At 38.9% G+C, this 19,321-nt stretch overlaps 1 protein-coding gene across 3 annotated transcripts in view; it reads right to left on the bottom strand.

Annotated features, from left to right (window-relative positions):
* sftpbb (surfactant protein Bb) overlaps positions 1–19,321 on the bottom strand; it is a 55,283-nt gene that overhangs the window by 23,324 nt on the left and 12,638 nt on the right. Inside the window, exon 1 of one of the 3 annotated variants that reach the window (XM_034170342.1) lies at positions 2,500–2,515. The exons of the other annotated variants lie outside the window; for them this stretch is intronic. The gene's annotated coding sequence lies outside the window, so the exon portion shown is untranslated. Of the gene's footprint in view, positions 1–2,499; positions 2,516–19,321 lie in introns of those variants that run through there. 3 annotated transcript variants of the gene reach the window in all.

Here is a 19,321-nt window from a genome sequence, read left to right as displayed (position 1 = left end):
CGGCTCTGTTCATTCTGGAAGCAAACATTAAGTTTTCATGGCCGACCTGCTCACCCACCGCCAAAAGAACATCCTCCACCGACACAGCCGGGTCCGGAACCACCCTCACCCCGTGACGGAGCGAGAGGGCCGGCGGCGGCCCCGCCGCCATTCGCACCAAGACCCGCCGCAAAAAAAGTACACAAACAACCACAAATCAATCAAAACAATAAACAACCAACAAACAAACCGAAAAGCAACAAACTCCCGAAAAGGAAGGAAAAAAAATATGGCCACAATATTCAGTGATATGTGTGTGTGTGCACGTGCACATGCATGCATGCTATTTTTTTATTTATGTTGCTTGATTGTGAAATGAGAGAAAGAAAATTAAAATACTGATTTTAATTTTTTATTATTATTATTTTATTTATTTTTTACAAATTCAAACAAAGAAGCACTTGTGCTCCTTTCATGTGTAGTCTGACTTGGTGGAATTTTCTTACAATTGTGTCATGATGTTCTTTTCCTTCTTGTTGTTTTGTTCATGTTTGGCTACACCTTAAATGGTTGGCATGTCATGGTTTCACAAGATTATCTGCGCACAAAAGTAAGTTTCCATAGTTCTCACTCAGCCATTGCTCAAGACAGAAAAGTTGTTACTGTACCATGACAGGAATGTTGTGGTTTTCTTTTATTTAACCGTTGATTATGGTTATACAGTTGGAACAGTATCCAGGTAAATTCTTATTCATGTGTTTCAGAAATTTTTCTGAATTTCTGAAACTGGTTAGGAAAGCACCTGTGACGAATGACTGACATGAACAAGAAAAATCCTGTGCAAATACATTGAGATTGCTCATCTCTCTCCTTGGTTTGATGCCTTCATATCACGGTTCTGAACCTAAATCTTCATGGCCTGCGCTCACGCAATATTGTTCAAATGTTAGAGTTAGAACTGAACTTGGCAAAAAAAAAAATCTCCAGACCACCACCTCCCCCAAAATCATCTATGAAGAATGAATGGATCAACATGATGTTCTTGTAAAACTGTGAGATAGTTCATTCAAGTCAGCCAGTTTTAAAGGCTCATGGTAGTCAGTAGTTGGTCTTTTTTGACTTTCACTCTAAATTATTGTATTTGCTTTTCATTATTTTTGCAGCATCTTTGTTGATGAAAAATTGGTACTACCCAATAATTTTTCACACCGTGTTTATTATCATCCTCTTACTACCACTAATTTAACGTAAAACAAGACATTATTTTTAACCAATTAACAAAAGACTTGATTATGTCATAATATCATGTATGATGATGATTTAGTTGACAAAATGTCAGGAAATACTGGGCAATGAATGGGTGAAACAAAGAAGTATTTTTATGAGTTCCCCATCTATCAAATGTGGTTACAATTCCCAGCAAGGAAAGCAGATAAAAAAAAAAAAAAATCCACTGTTTCCTGCAGACCAAAATGACATCATCACCTCAGTGTTTATCAATTAACTCCAAACCAAAAGGTACTACACTGACAAAACAGTGATTTCTTAATTAATTTAAACTAATTATTTGACTGTACAAACAGCTAATTTTTTTTATTTTAGGTCAGTCAAAAAGTAAATTTTCTTTTGGCCATGATATTCAGTGGTATTCTAATGTATGTGTGTGTGCGCATGCACATGCAAGCATGGTATTTTTTACTGATGTTGCTTAATTGTGAAATGAGAGAGAGAAAAAAGAAAATTAGGTCAGTCAAAAAAAAAAAAAAAAAAATCCATTATAGTCTCCCAGAGATCAAGCTGATCTTGTCTTTAAATTCATTGATGTAACAGACCAAAAACAGAAGAGAACTTCCAGAAGCTTTCTCCTATTTATAAGTTACCTTTAAAGCAAAGATTTCTGTGCATTGGCAAATGGTAAAGAAAGTAGTTCTGTACATGTTCTTTCAAGGTGTCATACAAAATCAGACATATTTTACAGCAAAACCTGACTGAGGTTTTTAAACACATTCACAGTCCAAGAATTCTGAGTGTTCACATACAATTCTATGATATATATGGGGCTATTATTGTAGCAAAAGTATTCGCAAATGTGTATTTCAACCTGTGCGTGTGTAACCAGATCCACAAATGCATATAACAATCTGTGTGTGTGTATATTGGCTGTGTTCTTACACATGACTTTTGCTCCATTCTTGCCGCGTTAGATCTGTAAATGCGTGCAGTGATTTGTGTGTGTGTGTGTGACAACTTGTCTGTGCTGCTGTGGCTACACACCTTCACACCATCAGGGGGCGCAAGCACCAATGATATTGGTCACCCCTCCCATTTTAAGCCTGGCCACCACTTCAAATTAGATGCAATGCCTTCTGGGTACAATGTACTGATAAATAAATATGTCCTTATTCTGCAGCTTGCAATCCTTTATGCTACTGCTGTGGTGAGCATGTTGAAGTTTCTTACAACCTGTGGGTAGTTTTACAATCAGGAGTTCTAAATTGTCTCACAGGGGGGTCCAAAATAAAAGTGTCTTGATGTGAACAACTTTCAGCTTTCCGACAAGCCAATAGATGACAGATAAGGGTTTTCAACTTTTTGGAGCTTGCACATTTCATGAAATCCAAAAAATTGACTCTAAAGTTGAATTTTATGATTATTTTAGAAGAAAAAAAAAAAAGAGTCACTGTATTTGTGAATGCATTGTTAACTCAAAGCACTCGGACAGCGCAAACCTCCGCCAAGGCCAAAGGGTCACTGACTTCACATGGAATACCCTTTGGCAAAGAGACTTATTCCACCTCATTTCACGCCTCTACCGTCAGGTTTCAGATTCAGTGGTTAACCCTCTGGGGTCCGAGGGCATTTTTTTGGACAGTTCACTCGCCTGGCATAAATGTTTTATTATTGCTGTTAACAGCTCTCCCTGCATCCCACAATCAAGTTTTATGTCTCTTTTTTCAGGACAACCTGTACTTTCAAAATATATATGCTATAGTTGTGTTTTATAAGTGTAATAAAGGTTTACAATCAGAAATAAGAAAGGAAAATGTAAAGCGGAAAATAATTTTCCACACACATTTATTCAAAACACACAGCAAACTATAATAAACTAGTAACACATCACTCCTAAAAACAATCTTTGGTGTGTCACGTGAGGTGAACCTGCCCTACGATTGGGTTTTGGAAAACCATGTGACGGTGAACCAATTCCGAATAGATACTCACATTGCTCACGTCATCACACAGCTTCTATGAGGAGTACAAAGATGGTGGACAGTGGCTCGAAGGCGGAGTTAACATTTTCTGCAAAAAAAAAGTAAGTTTCTATCTCATATCATTAAAAAGTTATTTAATTTAGTAAAGCTTGGGCTCAGCCGTCGTATACAACGGCGTCTGCCCCAAAGGGTTAAACCCTTACAGCTTCAGAAAATGTATTTATAAAGACAAACTGCATGAACTACACAAGTTTTTTTTATTTTCTAAAACAAGTTTATTCAATGAGGAGAAACAAATGCTAAATTATTGTTGTGTCATAACTTAATTTTTGTTCAGCCTTTGTGGCCCGTCTTCATGAAGTTAGATGCAAAAATGTTGAAATTGGCCCTATCCTGCAATGATAAAGATTCCTTAAAAAAAATTACAGGATCCGGATCATGTTCCAGATCATTACCAAAATTTAATGACTTCTAAGATACACCCCTGGTAAAAATTTCATTGAAATCTGTTGAGGATTTTTTTGAGTAATCCTGCTAACAAACCAACCAACAAACGTGACCGAAAACATAACCTCCTTGGCAGAGGTAATTATGTATGAAGTACCATTCCACATGGGCAGGTTAATACATGTATAAATTTGGCTGTAGATGCAATCTGCACTGAAGACACGATTAAAACAGCTGAAATTTGAACACTTTTTGTGGTAGCCTTTTCAATTGTTGTTTAAGTTCTCAGCATGACAATTTTCCAACTCGTCAATGCCTTCTAAAAAGGAACAACCCTAGTACATCCACATTGAAAATTTGAAGCCTCTCCATTGAAGTGTTGTCAAGTGGCTTTCACTCAAACATGAGCTGCAATATTGTATAATAGTTTCGGAGAGGACATTATTTTTGACAACAATAAACACTGCAATTACACCCTCTAATAACTTTATTGGGTGAATAAACTGGCAGAATGTTATCTCTAAATGTTTAGCAAACATGAAAACAACAAACATGAAAAAGACTACTAAGCTTGGGTTGCAATGAACTTGTACAGTGAGGAAAATAAGTATTTGAACACCCTGCGGTTTTGCAAGTTCTCCCACTTAGAAATCATGGAGGGGTCTGAAATTTTCATCTTAGGTGGATGTCCACTGTGAGAGACATAATCTAAAAAAAATAATCCGGAAATCACAATGTATGATTTTTTAATAATTTATTTGTATGTTACTGCTGTAAATGAGTATTTGAACACCTGTGAAAATCAATGTTAATATTTGGTACAGTAGCCTTTGTTTGCAATTACAGAGGTCAAACATTTCCTGTAGTTTTTCACCAGGTTTGCACACACTGCAGCGGGGATTTTGGTCCACTCCTCCATACAGATCTTCTCTAGATCTTTCAGGTTTGGAGTTTCAGCTCCCTCCAAAGATTTTCTATTGAGTTCAGGTCCAGAGACTGGCCAGGCCACTCCAGGATCTTGAAATGCTTCTTACGGAGCCCCTCCTTAGTTGCCCTGGCTGTGTGTTTGGGGTCATTGTCATGCTGGAAGACCCAGCCATGACCCATCTTCAATGCTCTTACTGAGGGAAGGAGGTTGTTTGCCAAAACCTCGCAATACATGACCCCATCCATCATCCCTTTGATACGATGCAATCGTCCTGTCCCCTTTGCAGAAGAGCACCCCCAGAGTATGATGTTTCTACCCCCATGCTTCACGGTTGGCATGGTTTTCTTGGGGTTGTTCTCATCCTCTAAACATGGTAAGTGGAGTTGATTCCAAAAAGCTCTATTCTGGTCTCATCTGACCACATGACCTTCTCCCATGCCTCCTCTGGATCATCCAGATGGTCACTGGTAAACTTCAAACGGGCCTGGACATGTGCCGGCTTGAGCAGGGGTCCTTGCTGCCCTGCAGGATTTTAAACCATGACAGCATCATGTGTTACTAATGTAATCTTTGTGACTGTGGTCCCAGCTCCCTTCAGGTCATTGACGAGGTCCTCCTGTGTAGTCCTTGCTGCCCTGCAGGATTTTAAACCATGACAGCATCATGTGTTACTAATGTAATCTTTGTGACTGTGGTCCCAGCTCCCTTCAGGTCATTGACGAGGTCCTCCTGTGTAGTTCTGAGCTTTCTCAGAATCATCCTTACCCCACAAAGTGAGATCTTGCATGGAATCCCAGACCAAGGGAGACTGACAGTCATTTTTTGGTTCTTCCACTTTCTAATAAATAATCATAAGAGTTGTTGTCTTCTACCAAGCTGCTTGCCTGTTGTCCTGTAGTCCATCCCAGCCTTGTGCAGGTCTACAGTTTTGTCCCTGGTGTCCTTAGACAGCTCTTTGGTCTTGGCTATGGTGGACAGGTTGGAGTGTGATTGATTGAGTGTGTGAACAGGTGTCTTTTATACAAATAAGTTCAAACAGGTGCAATTAATACAGGTAAAGAGTGCAGTATTAAGAGGGCTTCTTAAAGAAAAATTAACAGGTCTGTGTGAGCCAGAATTCTTGCTGGTTGGTAGGTGTTCAAATATTTATTTGCAGCAGTAACATACAAATAAATTATTAAAAAAAATCATACATTGTGATTTCTGGATTTTTTTTAGATTATGTCTCTCACAGTGGACATGCACCTAAGATGAAAATTTCAGACCCCTCCATGATTTCTAAGTGGGAGAACTTGCAAAACTGCAGGGTGTTCAAATACTTATTTTCCTCACTGTATACTTGATCAGTCATAAGGTGCTGTGCTTGCCAAGTCAGACACTCGCGTTGAGTGAGTATACAATCCGACTACTCACTTACGTGTCATGTTGTTTCATAATTTAGACATTAAAAGCACCTACGGACATGATTTTAACAAGATCTAAGAAACTTCAACATGTATGAAGAAGTGTTATTGTCTGCTCGACACAAAAACAAAATGGACTAATTTTAACATTATTTTATTTTATTTCTTTGTGGCTGACTGTATCGCCGATACTCAGCTGTGTACAGAGGGATGTTTCTTCACCGTTTAGACCGTTTTGGATCATCTCAGGACGATTTTTTTTTTTCAGATGAATACCACTGAAACTAACAGGTAACAATTTGTATTTACTATGTGTATTTTACTCTGCCAATCAATGCACTAATGGATGTGTTTCGGTTGTTTAGCCACAGGGTTGAAAGCGCGTGAAAAAAGCAGCAGTTTTTTAGTTCATAAATGACGGTGTATCTAATACCAAGATAAATTGTGACTTTTAATACTGTTTTACTGCTTTTGAAAGATGACAGTGTTAGGGATTTTAATTTTTTATTCATTAATTTTTGTGCATTCTTGTGTGTTTGTGATCTTTGAATTTACCCAGCAGCCCCTACGGCGCTTAAAGTGAAACTGGTTTAACAGAAGCCGACAGTGCAATCTGATGTGGCCGCGTCCGAATCAATACAAAAGTTATCGGTTATCTTTAATGAAGATAAATTTTTTAGCAGTTTATCTGTTTATTGTCATAAAAGATAACTTTTCAGTTATCTGATTAATGGTTATCGAAGCTAATTTTTTTGGTTAGCTGTGTCCACCACTGCTTACTTATGATAAGAAATCTAACAAAACATAGGGGAAAGAAAATGTTTTCAAAGACTTGTTTTGTCATTATTGTAAATGTGAAGAGCACATCATGCAGACCTGGTCCTACATGCTAGCACAGACAAACACAAAAAGAACTCAGCACCTCTCTTTTCAATGAGGTGAACATTGGATACTCCATGTCAGAATAAAAGGAGACAGACAGAAAAATGAGCTGAAGGTAGCAACCGATGTAGCCTGCCATACATTGATTAGTTCTGTGTACCATCTTGGTGAAACTGGATTTGACAGACAAAAATGCACCAGTGTCGCAGACCGAATGGTCCGCCCCTAAAAATTGGTCCACCCTGCCTCCACTGTGCATGCGTCATTTTGGAGCTTAGCCACTCCTGTGAGTCTGACTGTCTTCACCCAAAGCGATCAAATGGATTAATGGGATTATTAACCATCAGATGACAGGGTAAAACCTCTTAAATCATTCTAAAGTCAGTTTTAAGCAGAAACAAGGTGATAATCCATGAACCACGGCTAATGACGCATGCGCAGTGAAGGTAGTGTGGACCGATTCTTAGGGGGGACCGTTCGGTTGCCGACACCAGACCAAATGCACAGCGGTGATTAACCACCCAACTGTACCTTGTGTGTGTTACAGAGGAACACAGCTGATAACACAAGGATGAAAACAAAAACAAGCAGGGAGCACCCGTAAGAAGATTAACAACTTACAATGTTTCTATATTAAACACACACACAAGGTACCAGTCAAACTTTGGACACACTTTATCATTCGGTCAAATATATATGCACTGTTGCCTCACAGCAAGAAAGGATGACTTCCCTCCTGGGTCCTTTCTGTGTGGAGTTTGCATATTCTCCACGTGTTTGTGTGGCTTCCACCTATATCCAAAGACATGCAGGTTAGGTGAAACGTAAACTTTAAATTCACTGTTGGTGTGCGTGAATGTGTTTGTCTGTCTATTTATCATATATTACAAAAAAAAAAATCTGGCCTACACTTGTAAACCAGCCCTCATGAGATACAAGAAAAAATAGGGCTGATAAATCATATACTTTTCCTATCAATTTAAACTGAGGCAATAAAATCAGGGTGATATAAAAAAGATTATCTGCGCACAAAAGGAAGTTTCCATAGTTCTCACTCATCCATTGCTCAAAACAGAAAGGCTGTTACTGCACCATGACAGGGATGTTGTGGTTTTCTTTTATTTAACCACTGATTACGAGGTTGTGCCAGAATTCAAGTAGATTCTTATTCGTGTGTTTCAGAAACTTGGCTGAAACTGGTTAGGAAAGTACCTGTGACGAACAACTGACACGAACAAGAAAAATCCCATGCAAATACATTGAGATTGCTCATCTCTATCCTTGGTTTGATGCCTTCATATCATGGTTCTGAACCTAAATCTTCATGGCCTGCACTCATGCAATATTGTTCAAATGTTAGAGTCAGAACTGAACTTGGCAACAAAACAAAACAAAAAACCTTTTATCTTCCCTGCTGCGTTCACCTGGAATAATTTATAGAAGGACCTGAAACTGTCAGTTTATTACAATGGGCCAATTTAAATCAATTTTAAAGAATGGGGGGGCGGGGGCACTCTTGGTCAGTGTAAATGTTTTTAGAGTTTTCATTGAATCACTTTCAAGACTGCACCCATTTAAAAAAAAAAAATCCTGATCTTTTATTGTACATTAGCTGGATATCTGTGTTTTTATTCTTTTATGTTGTATGATGGTGTTTGTTTGTATTATGTGTGCTGCAGTTATTGTTGGCCAGGTCTCACTCACAAAAGAGATTTTCATCTCAATGAGACTTTACCTGGTTAAATAAAGGTAGATTGTGGTTTTAAAGTTTAACTAAATGTATAGTATACAGCAACATAAATATATCAGTACAGTAATACAACAATGTAAGCACCCTAGTGTGTGGTTTTTAGTTTTTAGTGTGAAAACATTTCCAAGTGTTAAAACTAAAAACCTAATTACTTTTTCTAATGTGTGATTTTACAAAAGAACAACAGCACTTTTCCACCTGATGCAAATACTCAAAGCTCTACAATTACATGATTCCTGTCTGATGAAAAATTGTAAAGCGCTTTGAGTGTCTGATGCAGATGGAAAAGCACTATATAAGCGCTATAGTCCATTTATATCATGTGGTCATACGTTTGAATCTTTAATCTCCAGACCACCACCTCCCCCAAAATCATCTTTGAAGAATGAATGGATCAACGTGATGTTCTTCTAAAATTGTGAGATAGTTCATTCAAAAGTCAGTCAGTTTTAAAGACTCAGGGTAGTCAGTAGTTGCTTTTTGTTATTTTCACTCTAAATTATTGTACTTTTCATTATTTTTCCAGCATGTTTTTTTTTTTTATGAAAAAATGATACTGCCCAATACTTTTTCACACCACTGTGTTTATTATCATCCTCTATCACTAATTTAATATAAAACAAGACATTATTTCTAACACATTAACAAAACACTTCACTTGATAATATCATTATATCATGATTATGATTTAGTTGACAAAATGTCAGGAAATGCTGGGAAATGAATGGCTGAAACAAAGAAGTTGTCAGGATTTCCCTCAAAGCCTGGTTTTAACTCTGTTTTACCAGTGTTGTGTTAGTTTCTCCACCATATGGCACCGTCAGTTTTGTTTCACACCTGGATCAGATGAGTGACTGATTATTGACAGACTATTTAAACTTTCTGTTCATGTATTGCCAGATACTTGTGTGCCGTATTTGTCTGTTGCCTTGCTTGCCTCGTTTTGCCTCACCGGCCACCTTCAATGATCCAGGCAGTCTCCAAGAGGATCAAACCTGAATGCCGCCCTGTGACCTTGACTGCATCTTCCAACTGTGCACTTAAGACTCCGAAGCTTCCCGCAGCAAAAACTCAGGTAACGCTAGCCTCCCCTCTAATTCCCGTATTAGAGCGAACTGTTTTCCTGATGCTCCAGAGGTTTCTGGTACGGCTCCCAAGCGGACCTGGATCCTGGCTCTGACTACTTGCACAGCGACATCACTTTGGAACTCCTCAGCTCTTGGCGTAGAGCGCGTCTCGACTACATGCCAGTTAAGTTCCTCCTCGTCTCAGTGAGATCCCGTTCTCACTCACTCCTGTTTGTGATTGTGCTATGATAAAGAACTGTTCCAAGAACTGCATGAATTCTGATAAACAATTCAAAACCCAGCTGTATCAAGTCCTGCTTAATTGGAACTGCATTACAATGCGCAACACTTGACCTCTGACTTTTTGGATACAAGTTATGAACTATGAACAATTCCTGAACAGTGAACTTTATTTCTTGAGAAGATAACTTTATTTCCTGACATCTGAAACAACCTGTGTTAAAACTTTTATGAACTGTGACTGTTTTGAGGCTCCAGCGAGTGCATTCACTCACCCTGTGTGTCTTTATTCCCCATAGTTCCTGGTCTTGGAGGCAAGCGTTCCACCTGGTCCTGAACCCTTAGTTGATATTATCCTTCAAGACTGACTTGGGATCCTGCAGCTCCCTCATTTCACTGCCAGAAAGTGCTGTACTGCAGGCAACTCAGTACAGCACTTTTACTTAATTTATTATAAATAAATATATTTTCCTTTGTACTCTTCTCCGTGTCCAGCTCCTTGCATTTGGGTCCATTGCCTGTAACGGTTCGGTCCCACTCGAACCGTAGGAGATTTTTTTTTAATGAAAGACGTGCGGGCAGATTGCAGTGTGGGCTTGCAGCCGCCGCGACGCTCCGCCACAGGACAAACACCTCTGTTGGAAGCCTTAAGGACAAGTTGGAACATGTCCAGCTGTTAAACAATTTCTCATATACTCACTCCACTGAAAGCCATCAAAAGCCGCCTGGATTTTACAAATGGTTATCAACACGGAGGTGTTTTTCCTGTGCTGCCGCACCGCGCCGGACCCGTCCGCACGTCTTTCATTAAAAAAATCTCCTTTAACAGTGGAATATCCGGATAAAATGCTGAAACCGACTTCTTCTGAAACTTCTCTGTTTCACACACATATATATATACACACACATACACACACACATATACACACATAAATAAATAAAATAAAATAGGGTGTGGGACCGGGAAAAAGTTGGAAAAATTTTTTGGCCACAATATTCAGTGATATGTGTGTGTGTGCACGTGCACATGCATGCATGCTATTTTTTTTTATTTATGTTGCTTGATTGTGAAATGAGAGAAAGAAAATTAAAATATTGATTTTAATTTTTTATTATTATTATTTTATTTATTTTTTACAAATTCAAACAAGGAAGCAGTTGTGCTCCTTTCATGTGTAGTCTGACTTGGTGGAATTTTCTTACAATTGTGTCATGATGTTCTTTTCCTTCTTGTTGTTTTGTTCATGTTTGGCCACACCTTAAATGGTTGGCATGTCATGGTTTCACAAGATTATCTGCGCACAAAAGTAAGTTTCCATAGTTCTCACTCAGCCATTGCTCAAGACAGAAAAGTTGTTACTGTACCATGACAGGAATGTTGTGGTTTTCATTTATTTAACCGTTGATTATGGTTATACAGGTGGAACAGTATCCAGGTAAATTCTTATTCATGTGTTTCAGAAATTTGTTAGAGTTAGAACTGAACTTTAAGAAATTTCAACTGAACTTGGCAAAAAAAAAAATCTCCAGACCACCACCTCCCCCAAAATCATCTATGAAGAATGAATGGATCAACATGATGTTCTTGTAAAACTGTGAGATAGTTCATTCAAGTCAGCCAGTTTTAAAGGCTCATGGTAGTCAGTAGTTGGTCTTTTTTGACTTTCACTCTAAATTATTGTATTTGCTTTTCATTATTTTTGCAGCATCTTTGTTGATGAAAAATTGGTACTACCCAATAATTTTTCACACCGTGTTTATTATCATCCTCTTACTACCACTAATTTAATGTAAAACAAGACATTATTTTTAACCAATTAACAAAAGACTTGATTATATCATAATATCATGTATGATGATGATTTAGTTGACAAAATGTCAGGAAATACTGGCAAATGAATGGGTGAAACAAAGAAGTATTTTTATGAGTTCCCCATCTATCAAATGTGGTTACAATTCCCAGCAAGGAAAGCAGATAAAAAAAAAAAAAAAATCCACTGTTTCCTGCAGACCAAAATGACATCATCACCTCAGTGTTCATCAATTAACTCCAAACCAAAAGATACTACACTGACAAAACAGTGATTTCTTAATTAATTTAAACTAATTATTTGACTGTACAAACAGCTAATTTTTTTATTTTAGGTCAGTCAAAAAGTAAATTTTCTTTTGGCCATGATATTCAGTGGTATTCTAATGTATGTGTGTGTGCGCGTGCACATGCAAGCATGGTATTTTTTTACTGATGTTGCTTAATTGTGAAATGAGAGAGAGAAAAAAGAAAATTAGGTCAGTCAAAAAAAAAAAAAAAAAAAAAAAATCCATTATAGTCTGCCAGAGATCAAGCTGATCTTGTCTTTAAATTCATTGATGTAACAGACCAAAAACAGAAGAGAACTTCAATTCAATTCAATTTTTTTTTTATATAGCGCCAAATCACAACAAACAGTTGCCCCAAGGCGCCTTATATTGTAAGGCAAGGCCATACAATAATTATGTAAAACCCCAACGGTCAAAACGACCCCCTGTGAGCAAGCACTTGGCTACAGTGGGAAGGAAAAACTCCCTTTTAACAGGAAGAAACCTCCAGCAGAACCAGGCTCAGGGAGGGGCAGTCTTCTGCTGGGACTGGTTGGGGCTGAGGGAGAGAACCAGGAAAAAGACATGCTGTGGAGGGGAGCAGAGATCGATCACTAATGATTAAATGCAGAGTGGTGAAAAGAGAAAGAAACAGTGCATCGTGGGAACCCCCCAGCAGTCTATGTCTATAGCAGCATAACTAAGGGATGGTTCAGGGTCACCTGATCCAGCCCTAACTATAAGCTTTAGCAAAAAGGAAAGTTTTAAGCCTAATCTTAAAAGTAGAGAGGGTGTCTGTCTCCCTGATCTGAATTGGGAGCTGGTTCCACAGGAGAGGAGCCTGAAAGCTGAAGGCTCTGCCTCCCATTCTACTCTTACAAACCCTAGGAACTACAAGTAAGCCTGCAGTCTGAGAGCGAAGCGCTCTATTGGGGTGATATGGTACTACGAGGTCCCTAAGATAAGATGGGACCTGATTATTCAAAACCTTATAAGTAAGAAGAAGAATTTTAAATTCTATTCTAGAGTTAACAGGAAGCCAATGAAGAGAGGCCAATATGGGTGAGATATGCTCTCTCCTTCTAGTCCCCGTTAGTACTCCAGCTGCAGCATTTTGAATTAACTGAAGGCTTTTTAGGGAACTTTTAGGACAACCTGATAATAATGAATTACAATAGTCCAGCCTAGAGGAAATAAATGCATGAATTAGTTTTTCAGCATCACTCTGAGACAAGACCTTTCTAATTTTAGAGATATTGCGTAAATGCAAAAAAGCAGTCCTACATATTTGTTTAATATGCGCTTTGAATGACATATCTTGATCAAAAATGACTCCAAGATTTCTCACAGTATTACTAGAGGTCAGGGTAATGCCATCCAGAGTAAGGATCTGATTAGACACCATGTTTCTAAGATTTGTGGGGCCAAGTACAATAACTTCAGTTTTATCTGAGTTTAAAAGCAGGAAATTAGAGGTCATCCATGTCTTTATGTCTGTAAGACAATCCTGCAGTTTAGCTAATTGGTGTGTGTCCTCTGGCTTCATGGATAGATAAAGCTGGGTATCATCTGCATAACAATGAAAATTTAAACAATACCGTCTAATAATACTGCCTAAGGGAAGCATGTATAAAGTGAATAAAATTGGTCCTAGCACAGAACCGTGTGGAACTCCATAATTAACTTTAGTCTGTGAAGAAGATTCCCCATTTACATGAACAAATTGTAATCTATTAGACAAATATGATTCAAACCACCGCAGCGCAGTGCCTTTAATACCTATGGCATGCTCTAATCTCTGTAATAAAATTTTATGGTCAACAGTATCAAAAGCAGCACTGAGGTCTAACAGAACAAGCACAGAGATGAGTCCACTGTCCGAGGCCATAAGAAGATCATTTGTAACCTTCACTAATGCTGTTTCTGTACTATGATGAATTCTAAAACCTGACTGAAACTCTTCAAATAGACCATTCCTCTGCAGATGATCAGTTAGCTGTTTTACAACTACCCTTTCAAGAATTTTTGAGAGAAAAGGTAGGTTGGAGATTGGCCTATAATTAGCTAAGATAGCTGGGTCAAGTGATGGCTTTTTAAGTAATGGTTTAATTACTGCCACCCTTAAAAGCCTGTGGTACATAGCCAACTAACAAAGACAGATTGATCATATTTAAGATCGAAGCATTAAATAATGGTAGGGCTTCCTTGAGCAGCCTGGTAGGAATGGGGTCTAATAAACATGTTGATGGTTTGGATGAAGTAACTAATGAAAATAACTCAGACAGAACAATCGGAGAGAAAGAGTCTAACCAAATACCGGCATCACTGAAAGCAGCCAAAGATAACGATACATCTTTGGGATGGTTATGAGTAATTTTTTCTCTAATAGTTAAAATTTTGTTAGCAAAGAAAGTCATGAAGTCATTACTAGTTAAAGTTAATGGAATACTCAGCTCAATAGAGCTCTGACTCTTTGTCAGCCTGGCTACAGTGCTGAAAAGAAACCTGGGGTTGTTCTTATTTTCTTCAATTAGTGATGAGTAGAAAGATGTCCTAGCTTTACGGAGGGCTTTTTTATAGAGCAACAGACTCTTTTTCCAGGCTAAGTGAAGATCTTCTAAATTAGTGAGACGCCATTTCCTCTCCAGCTTACGGGTTATCTGCTTTAAGCTACGAGTTTGTGAGTTATACCACGGAGTCAGGCACTTCTGATTTAAAGCTCTCTTTTTCAGAGGAGCTAGAGCATCCAAAGTTGTCTTCAATGAGGATGTAAAACTATTGACGAGATACTCTATCTCACTTACAGAGTTTAGGTAGCTACTCTGCACTGTGTTGTTATATGGCATTAGAGAACATAAAGAAGGAATCTTATCCTTAAACCTAGTTACAGCGCTTTCTGAAAGACTTCTAGTGTAATGAAACTTATTCCCCACTGCTGGGTAGTCCATCAGAGTAAATGTAAATGTTATTAAGAAATGATCAGACAGAAGAGAGTTTTCAGGGAATACTGTTAAGTCTTCTATTTCCATACCATAAGTCAGAACAAGATCTAAGATATGATTAAAGTGGTGGGTGGACTCATTTACATTTTGAGCAAAGCCAATAGAGTCTAATAATAGATTAAATGCAGTGTTGAGGCTGTCATTCTCAGCATCTGTGTGGATGTTAAAATCGCCCACTATAATTATCTTATCTGAGCTAAGCACTAAGTCAGACAAAAGGTCTGAAAATTCACAGAGAAACTCACAGTAACGACCAGGTGGACGATAGATAATAACAAATAAAACTGTTTTTTTGGGACTTCCAATTTGGATGGACAAGACTAAGAGTCAAGCTTTCAAATGAATTAAACCTCTGTCTGGGTTTTTGATTAATTAATAAGCTGGAATGGAAGATTGCTGCTAATCCTCCGCCCCGGCCCGTGCTACGAGCATTCTGACAGTTAGTGTGACTCGGGGGTGTTGACTCATTTAAACTAACATATTCATCCTGCTGTAACCAGGTTTCTGTAAGGCAGAATAAATCAATATGTTGATCAATTATTATATCATTTACCAACAGGGACTTAGAAGAGAGAGACCTAATGTTTAATAGACCACATTTAACTGTTTTAGTCTGTGGTGCAGTTGAAGGTGCTATATTATTTTTTCTTTTTGAATTTTTATGCTTAAATAGATTTTTGCTGGTTGTTGGTGGTATGGGAGCAGGCACCGTCTCTACAGGGATGGGGTAATGAGGGGATGGTAGGGGGAGAGAAGCTGCAGAGAGGTGTGTAAGACTACAACTCTGCTTCCTGGTCCCAACCCTGGATAGTCACGGTTTGGAGGATTTAAGAAAACTGGCCAGAGTTCTAGAAATGAGAGCTGCTCCATCCAAAGTGGGATGGATGCCGTCTCTCCTAACAAGACCAGGTTTTCCCCAGAAGCTTTGCCAATTATCTATGAAGCCCACCTCATTTTTTGGACACCACTCAGACAGCCAGCAATTCAAGGAGAACATGCGGCTAAACATGTCACTCCCGGTCCGATTGGGGAGGGGCCCAGAGAAAACTACAGAGTCCGACATTATTTTTGCAAAGTTACACACCGATTCAATGTTAATTTTAGTGACCTCCGATTGGCGTAACCGGGTGTCATTACTGCCGACGTGAATTACAATCTTACCAAATTTACGCTTAGCCTTAGCCAGCAGTTTCAAATTTCCTTCAATGTCGCCTGCTCTGGCCCCCAGAAGACAATTGACTATGGTTGCTGGTGTCGCTAACTTCACATTTCTCAAAACAGAGTCGCCAATAACCAGAGTTTGATCCTCGGTGGGTGTGTCGCCGAGTGGGGAAAAACGGTTAGAAATGTGAACGGGTTGGCGGTGTACACGGGGCTTCTGTTTAGAACTACGCTTCCTCCTCACAGTCACCCAGTCGGCCTGCTTTCCCGGCTGCTCGGGATCTGCCAGGGGGAAACTAACGGCGGCTAAGCTACCTTGGTCCGCACCGACTATAGGGGCCTGGCTAGCTGTAGAATTTTCCACGGTGCGGAGCCGAGTCTCCAATTCGCCCAGCCTGGCCTCCAAAGCTACGAATAAGCTACACTTATTACAAGTACCATTACTGCTAAAGGAGGCCGAGGAATAACTAAACATTTCACACCCAGAGCAGAAAAGTGCAGGAGGGACAGGAGAAGCCGCCATGCTAAACCGGCTAAGAGCTAGTAGCTGCGCTAAGCTAGCGGATTCCTAAAAACACGCAAAGTGAATAATGTGTAAATAATTTAGAGGTGATTCAGCAGAAGGAGTGCTTTAGTTAAGGCACGTGAAGATTACACTGTGAAACAAATCGTAATTTTGATAACTAGATCAATCTAACTGCGCAGATTAAACAGCTAACAGATACAGCAAAACACCGCTGTGCTCCGGAACAGGAAGTGATACAATACCGCAGTGAGAGCCAACCACCAGTAGAGGCAATGGTATGAGGCTTCCAGAAGCTTTCTCCTATGTATAAGTTACCTTTAAAGCAAAGATTTCTGTGCATTGGCAAATGGTAAAGAAAGTAGTTCTGTACATGTTCTTTCAAGGTGTCATACAAAATCAGACATATTTTACAGTAAAACCTGACTGAGGTTTTTAAACACATTCACAGTCCAAGAATTCTGAGTGTTCACATACAATTCTATGATATATATGGGGCTATTATTGTAGCAAAAGTATTCGCAAATGTGTATTTCAACCTGTGCGTGTGTAACCAGATCCACAAATGCATATAACAATCTGTGTGTGTGTATATTGGCTGTGTTCTTACACATGACTTTTGCTCCATTCTTGCCGCGTTAGATCTGTAAATGCGTGCAGTGATTTGTGTGTGTGTGTGAAAACTTGTCTGTGCTGCTGTGGCTACACACCTTCACACCATCAGGGGGCGCAAGCACCAATGATATTGGTCACCCCTCCCATTTTAAGCCTGGCCACCACTTCAAATTAGATGCAATGCCTTCTGGGTACAATGTACTGATAAATAAATATGTCCTTATTCTGCAGCTTGCAATGCTTTATGCTACTGCTGTGGTGAGCATGTTGAAGTTTCTTACAACCTGTGGGTAGTTTTACAATCAGGAGTTCTAAATTGTCTCACAGGGGGGTCCAAAATAAAAGTGTCTTGATGTGAACAACTTTCAGCTTTCCGACAAGCCAATAGATGACAGATAAGGGTTTTCAACTTTTTGGAGCTTGCACATTTCATGACATCCAAAAAATTGACTCTAAAGTTGAATTTTATGATTATTTTAGAAGAAAAAAAAAAAAAGAGTCACTGTATTTGTGAATGCATTGTTAACTCAAAGCACTCGGACAGCGCAAACCTCTGCCAAGGCCAAAGGGTCACTGACTTCACATGGAATACCCTTTGGCAAAGAGACTTATTCCACGTCATTTCACGCCTCTACCGTCAGGTTTCAGATTCAGTGTTCGAGGGCATTTTTTTGGACAGTTCACTCGCCTGACAATGTTTTATTATTGCTGTTAACAGCTCTCCCTGCATCCCACAATCAAGTTTTATGTCTCTTTTTTCAGGACAACCTGTACTTTCAAAATATATATGCTATAGTTGTGTTTTATAAGTGTAATAAAGGTTTACAATCAGAAATAAGAAAGGAAAATGTAAAGCGGAAAATAATTTTCCACACACATTTATTCAAAACACACAGCAAACTATAATAAACTAGTAACACATCACTCCTAAAAACAATCTTTGGTTTGTCACGTGAGGTGAACCTGCCCTACGATTGGGTTTTGGAAAACCATGTCACGGTGAACCAATTCCGAATAGATACTCACATTGCTCACGTCATCACACAGCTTCTATGAGGAGTACAAAGATGGTGGACAGTGGCTCGAAGGTCCGCGGAGTTAACTTTTTCTGCAAAAAAAAAAGTAAGTTTCTATCTCATATCATTAAAAAGTTATTTAATTTAGTAAAGCTTGGGCTCATCCGTCGTATACAACGGCGTCTGCCCCAAAGGGTTAAACCCTTACAGCTTCAGAAAATGTATTTAATGTATTTATTTTCCAACTCCTCAATGCCTTCTAAAAAGGAACAACCCTAGTACATCCACATTGAAAATTTGAAGCCTCTCCATTGAAATGTTGTCAAGTGGCTTTCACTCAAACATGAGCTGCAATATTGTATAATAGTTTCGGAGAGGACATTATTTTTGACAACAATAAACACTGCAATTACACCCTCTAATAACTTTATTGGGCGAATAAACTGGCAGCATGTTATCTCTAAATGTTTAGCAAACATGAAAACAACAAACATGAAAAAGACTACAAAGCTTGGGTTGCAATGAACTTGTACAGTGAGGAAAATAAGTATTTGAACACCCTGCGGTTTTGCAAGTTCTCCCACTTAGAAATCATGGAGGGGTCTGAAATTTTCATCTTAGGTGGATGTCCACTGTGAGAGACATAATCTAAAAAAAAAAAAAAATCCGGAAATCACAATGTATGATTTTTTAATAATTTATTTGTATGTTACTGCTGTAAATAAGTATTTGTATAATCAATGTTAATATTTGGTACAGTAGCCTTTGTTTGCAATTACAGAGGTCAAACATTTCCTGTAGTGTTTCACCAGGTTTGCACACACTGCAGCGGGGATTTTGGTCCACTCCTCCATACAGATCTTCTCTAGATCTTTCAGGTTTGGAGTTTCAGCTCCCTCCAAAGATTTTCCTATTGAGTTCAGGTCCAGAGACTGGCCAGGCCACTCCAGGATCTTGAAATGCTTCTTACGGAGCCCCTCCTTAGTTGCCCTGGCTGTGTGTTTGGGGTCATTGTCA

The sequence above is a fragment of the Thalassophryne amazonica genome, chromosome 5 (assembly GCF_902500255.1).
Source record: "Thalassophryne amazonica chromosome 5, fThaAma1.1, whole genome shotgun sequence".
Taxonomy (NCBI): domain Eukaryota; kingdom Metazoa; phylum Chordata; class Actinopteri; order Batrachoidiformes; family Batrachoididae; genus Thalassophryne; species Thalassophryne amazonica.
Note: the sequence above shows the minus strand (reverse complement) of the source record. Positions and strands in the feature narration are given on the sequence as shown.